Genomic DNA, 6,990 nt, shown 5'->3' on the forward strand with positions numbered 1-6,990 from the left:
GGAACGCTATGAATTTTTGAACATTGATGTTGTATCCAGAAACTTTACTGTATTTGCTTATTGTTTCTAGTAGTGTTCTTGTGGAATTTTTAGGTTTTCCTATATAGAGAATCAGGTCATCTGCAAATAGTGACAGTTTGACATCTTTGTTAACTATTTGGATGCCTTTTATATCTTTCTCTTGCCTAATTGCACTCACTAGGACCTCCAATGTTATATTGAATAACAGTGGCAGTAGTGGGCAGCCTTGCCTTGTTCCTGATCTTAGAGGGAAAGATTTTAGTTTTTCTACTGTGCATGCCTTATCTCCATTACCTTTTGCGAATTTGGATCTTTGATTCCTCCCCCTTTAAGTCATTGTTGTCTCAATTTGTCCCTATGTATGCTGAATGTTCATTAATATCTTGCTATAGCAATTCTATTATTATTGTTTAATCTTATAATGCCTTGTTCTTAGTAAGGGTTGCACTTCTCTGCTTCTATTTGCCTGACAGTCACCTTAGTCCTAATTATGCATTTTTTTTTGTCATTTTGTTTTTCGTGTGCTGACCCCTTTTTAATATCTCCTGTAGTGCTGGCCTTGTAATAGAGAATTCCCTCAATTTTTGTATGTCGGGAAAGGTCTTGATTTCTCCTTCATATCTAAGGGAGAACTTAGCTGGATACGTTATTCTAGGATGGAAGTTCATTTCACTTAATAGTTTGAATATTTGATTCCACTCCTTTTTGGCTTGTAAGGTTTGTGCTGAGAAGTCTAATAATAATCTAATGAGTTTTCCTTTATAGGTTACCATCTTCTTTTCCTCGGCTGTCCTGAGAATTTTGTCTTTATTTTTGTTTTTGATAATTTTAATATAATATGTCATGGAGAAGGCCTTTTTGTGTTGAGATAATTGGGTGTTCTGTTGAATTCTTGCATCCCAAGCTCCAACTCATTCCTTAGATTTGGGAAATTCTCATCAACTATTTGTCTGAAAATGCTTTCTAGTCCCTATTTCTTTTCCTCACCTTCGGTGATGCCCATTATTCTTGTTTCCTCTCCTGATGGTATCAGCTAATTCTTGTATTTCTCTTTCATTATTTTTCATTCTTTGGTTTCTCTCTCCTTTCTTCTGATTCATTTCTAGATTTCTATCTTTGATATCACAGATCTTTTTCTCCATTTGTTCGACTCTATTTCTCAAGATTGCTATTTCATTTTTCAACTCTTGTAGTGTGTATTTTATCTCCAGAAGATCTATTCTGTTCTTTTTGAGGGTTTCAATCTCCTTGCTACAGATCTCATTCTGCTCATCTTGTTTTTTCAATTCCTGATATTGTTGATATGAATCATTTTGGATCTCATTGAGTTTTTTCAGAAGTACCATCCTGAATTCTCTGTCATTTAAGTCATATATTTCTATGTCTGTAAACTTATTTTCTGGAGATTTTTCTCTTTCTTTCTGAGATGCCTTGTCTCTTTTGTTGTTCATGATGATTAGTGGACTATTTCTCTGCCTGGGCATTAATGGCGATGTAATCTGCCTTTTTAATTTTTTTTTTCAGAAGGAAAATTTATTACATAAAGGTCTCTCTTTAGCCTGTTTCAAAGAAGGTGCATTTTTTTGTTTGTTTGTTTCCAGTTTTGGGGGACTTAACCTCTTGGATTTCTGCTTTATATAAGGCCTTAATAACACCTTTTTTTTTTCTCGTAGATATTTTATCACAGTTGCTACCCTCAGTCTCAGTCACTGTTAGTGTTAGCAACAGTTTTGGTATTGTTTGCTCAGATTCACTTGGGCTTCCGTGGAGTTCGGTCTCGGAGGATATGTCAGAAAGGACCCTCTGGGCTTGGGAATGGCCCAGCTTTGGTTTTGCAACCATGGTTGGTAAAAATCAACTGTTGTTTCTCTGCCACCCTCGCTTCTCTGCTTTCTTCCCTGATGACTAGGCCCTGCCTCTCGCTGCATAGAGCTCACAACTCTCCCAGGCTGTTCAGTGAACTCGCTGCACTTTCACACCTCCTCCTCCTCCTCCTGGGAGCTCCGGCTGCGGGAGGCAGCTTCTTTGTTTCTCTCAGTCTACAGCTTGAATCCCAGAGTCTGACCTGTGGTAGCTCTTATGCACAGATCTCATGCTCAGACATGCTTGTGTGCAGTTTGGGTGTTTTTTGTTAAGTTTTAGACGTTCTGCATATTGCTGTTTCAAGGCCAAAGACCTGGGGACATCTCTCATTCCACCATGTTTCTCCAAACCCCACAAAGTCTGGTGCATTTTCGAAACAATTTAATCATTAAATATAATAATGATAGCAATGGATTTAAACACACTGAATAGAGTGATGTCAGAAGCATGGAGACATCAGAGATCTACCCAGATATCTCCCCTTAAGTAACAAAGAGCTAAATATCTACAATTTCATAAGTAATATCCAATGTGCACACAGGCATGTCTGAGCTATCTAATCATCAAACTATCCAAAGGTGGGAAAGTGCAAGACTGGGAGTCAGATTAAAAGAGAGGAAAAAGGAGTTGCAATACTTATCCAGTGCACCCTGCAGGAAGAGGGAGTGGAGAGACTTCATGGCTGGTTCTTGGCTCTTTAAAGCCCCCAAACAGTTCTGATAGAGTGATCAGCATATTCTATGCAGCATCAGAGCCCAGGGATTCAAGCAGAGACCATGGCAAAGACTGAGTGCTGAGGAGAAACACCTGTATCTTATCAAGTGCCATTGACAAGCCAGAGGCTGAGTCAAGGAGACTGGCCTCCCTACCCACCACTCCTACCCCACCATCATCCCGCAGAGTAGGAGATTGAATCAAAAAATAAAACAAAACCATATGCTGCCTTCAATGACACATCTCAGCTACAAAAACAATTATAGACTCAAACTGAAAATGTGAAAAACAATACTCCAAGCAAATAGCATCCAGAGAAAAGTGGATGTAGCTGTACTTATACTCTGACAGAATAGAATTCAGAATAAAAAAGGTAACAAAAGACAATGATAGACACTTAATAATGATAAAGGGAACCATACACCAACCATACACTTAATAATGATAAAGGGAAACATACATAACCTATCAATATTTATACTCCAAATCAGAGAATATCATGATATATGAAGCAACTACTAACAGAACTAAAGGGAGAAACTGACAAAAACACAAACATAGCAAGGGAACTAAATATCGCACTGTCATCTATGGCTAGTTCATCCAAACAAAAAAATCAATAAGGAAATATCCTTAAATGACACATTAGACCAATTGGACGTAGTTGACATTTACAGGGATTTTCATGCCAAAACACAAAATTCTACATTTTTCTCTAGTGTATATAGCACATTCTCAAGGATAGACCATATGTTGGGACATAAAACTAGCCTCAACAAATTTAAGAAAATTGAAATGATACCAAGCATATTCTCTGATCACAGTGCTTTGAAATTAGATATCAACTGTACAAAAAAAGTGGAAAGAACCACAAATACGTGGAAATTAACCAACATGCTACCAAAGAATGACTGAGTCAGAGAAGAAATAAAAAGAGAGATCAAGAAATATATTAAAACAAATGCGAATGAAAGTACAGCATATTAAAAATTTCGGGATGCAGCACAAGTGTTAATAAGAAGAAAGTTCATATCATTACAGGCTTATCAAAAAATAAATAAATAAGAACAATCCCAAATAAACAACATTACACCTATAACATTACATCTATAACAACTAGAAAAAAAGAATAACAAATGAAACCCAAAGTCAGCTGACAAAGGAAATAATCAAAATTAGAGTGGAAATAAATAAAATTGAGAACATAAAGACCATAGAAAAAAATTAATGCAACAAAGAGCTGATTCTTTGAGAAGGTTAATGAAATAGACAAACCTTTGGCTAGACTCACTAAAGAAAAAAGAGAAAGGACACAAATAAACAAAATCAGTGATGAAAAAGAAGTTATGACAGATAGCACAGAAATCCAAAGGATCATACAAGAATACTATGAAAAATTATATGACACCATATTTAATAACCTAGAAGAAATGGACAAGTTCTTAGAAAGATAGACTAAATCAAGAAGACCTGGAAAATCTAAACAGACCGATCAGCAGTTTGGAAATTGAAACAATCATCAAAAACCTATCAAAAAGTAAAAGTCCAGGACCAGATGGCTTCACTGTTGAATTCTACCAAACATTTAAAGAAGATTTAATACCTGTTCTCCTCTAACTCTTCCAAAAAATTGAAAAGGAGGCAATACTTCCTAACTCATTTTATGAGGCCAATATTACCCTGATATCAAAAGATAACACGAAGAAAACTACAGACCAATATCTCTCATGAACACAGATGAAAAAATTTTATATAAGGTATTATCAAATCAAATACAACAATACATTAAAAAGATTATAACCATTATCAAGTGAATTTTATCCCAGGGTCACAGGGATTTTTTTAACATAAGCAACTCGATCAATGTGAAACAACGCACAAACAAAATAAAGGATAAAGTTATATGATCATATCAATATATGCAAAATAAGCTTTTGACAAGATACTGCATTCATTTATGATAAAATCTCTCAACAAAGTGGAAATAGACAAACATACCTCAATATAATAAAAGTCATGTTTGCCAAAGCAACAGCTAACATTATACTTAATAGATAAAGGCTAAAAGAATTTTCCCTAAGATCAAGAATAAGACAAGAATGCCCATTTTCACTAGTTCTAGTCAACATTGTATTGGAATTCCTGGCTACAACAATCAAACAGGAAAGAAAAATAAAAGGCATCCAAATTGGAAAGGAAAAAACATAAAACTGTCAGTATTTTCAGATGACTTTGATACTTTATAGTGAGAATCCTGAAGATTCTCACACTGCTGGTGGGAATGCAAATTGATATAACCACTATGGAAAGCAGTATAACGGTTCCTCAAAAAACTAAGAGTTGAACTACCATATGATCCAGCAATCCCTCTACTGAATATTAGCCCCCAAAAAACTTGAAAACATTTATCTGCAAAGATATGTGCACCCCGATGTTCATAGCAACATTATTCATGGTGGCCAGGATATGGAAGCAACCAAAGTGTCCTATGATAAATGATTGGATAAAAAAAAAAAAAAATGTGGCACAAATATACAATGAAATACTACTCAGCTATAAGTAGAAATGAAAGACTGCCATTTGCAACGATAGAGATGGATCTCAAGATAATTACGTTAAGCAAAATAAGTCAGACAGAAAAAGTTGAAAACCACATGATATCATTCATGTGTAAGGTATAAACCTAAAAGCAACAAATATGACAGACAAACAGAGACTCGGGGACATGGACAGTTGATTAGTGATTATCAGATGTAATGGGGGAGGGGGAGGTAGATAGGAATAAAAGGGATCAAATATATGGTGATGGAAAAAAATATAACCATGGGTGATAAACACAGAATGCAATACATATGAATTACTGTTGAATTGTACACTTGAAACTTATTCTATTTGATTGATCAATGTCACCCCAATAATTTTTAATAGTAATATAAAATAAAAAATAAATTATGGGTCAAAATAATGTAAGCCCTATATCTTCCTTTTGGCAAATAATTATATTCTTTTTTTAAAATGTAATATTTGCTATCCTTAGTTGTTCATTTATTCATGAATTTATCTATTTGTGAATTCATGAATTCACTCATTTAATATTTAACACATATTTATTGAGTGGTTATTATGTATTGGATATTATGCTATGTGTTAAAGACAGAAGTAGAGGTCATAGTATTTGCCATCAAGCTGATGGTAGAAACTGAATTGTATTGTATAATGTGCTAAGTTCTATAAAGAAGGAGTCAGGGAATGTTTTACAGAAAAGTTGACCTTTGTTCTGGTTCTTAAAAGATAGAAAGGCATGTAACAGGTGAGTAGGGTGAGGAAAGGCATTCTGGGAATAGGAAAATGGATGTGCAAAGCTGCAGTGACGAAAGAGGTTGTGACAATTTCAAAGAATTGTAAATAGTTTGATATGGTTGGAACATATGCCACATGAAAGAAAGTATTTTATAAAAATAAATTGGGGTCTAATTGTGATGTTTCTTTTTGTGTCATTGTAAATGATTTATATATGATGCCTAACTCAACCAGTATTTTTGCAAACTTTCCTATTTGTAAAAATTACCTGGTACTTGGAAACAATACGGATTCCTATACTCTTCTCATGGAAATTATGCCTGAGTAAGTCTGGAGTGAGTCTTTGATAGGTGCTACTTTTAACAGGCTCCCCACACATAAAGTGATTTATAATATGGCAAGTTGGGAAATACCATTTTGTACCAATTTTATCCCATTTTTTTTCTGTTTGACATATTGGGCTTCCACGAGTTATCTCACATGAGAAACAAGCAAGAGTCTGCTGACTTATATTTTATTTTTCTTTATTTCACTTTATTTTATTTATGCAAATCCCTGCTTTAAGCAGCAGAAAGGAAATTCGATATTCAAATTCATGTTTTAGAAATATAATTGGCATTGGCATGAAGGATATAATGAATATAGAGGAACTGAAGCAGAGAACCAAATTAAGAGCCCTCTATTATAGATCAGATAGAACATAATTAGGGCTTCAGTTTAGTTCTCGGCAATGGGAATAAAGATGAGGAACAGATTTAGGCTTATATTTAGAAGGCAGAATGCAGGCAACTAGTTTTGATTGTAAGTGAGGTGTCAGAGTGAAGGAGATTCTTAGATGTGATTCCTAGGTTTTTAGATTTGGTGACTAGGTTTATGGTGAATACATTAACTGAGAAAAGAAAAATGGGGTAAAGTATCAGGTTTTGTATGAAAGTTCAATTTGAGGTGACTCCAGTACACAAAAATAGAATTTTACCATAGATCATCAAAAATAAAATCTGTGACTCATGCTAGAGGGGCTGAAAATACAAATTTATTCATTATTTATTTCTTGGCTAAGGGTTCTTAATCCAGGCTTTAGGAATATATGAA

This window comes from Pteropus alecto, unplaced genomic scaffold (assembly GCF_000325575.1).
Source record: "Pteropus alecto unplaced genomic scaffold, ASM32557v1 scaffold112, whole genome shotgun sequence".
NCBI lineage: Eukaryota > Metazoa > Chordata > Mammalia > Chiroptera > Pteropodidae > Pteropus > Pteropus alecto.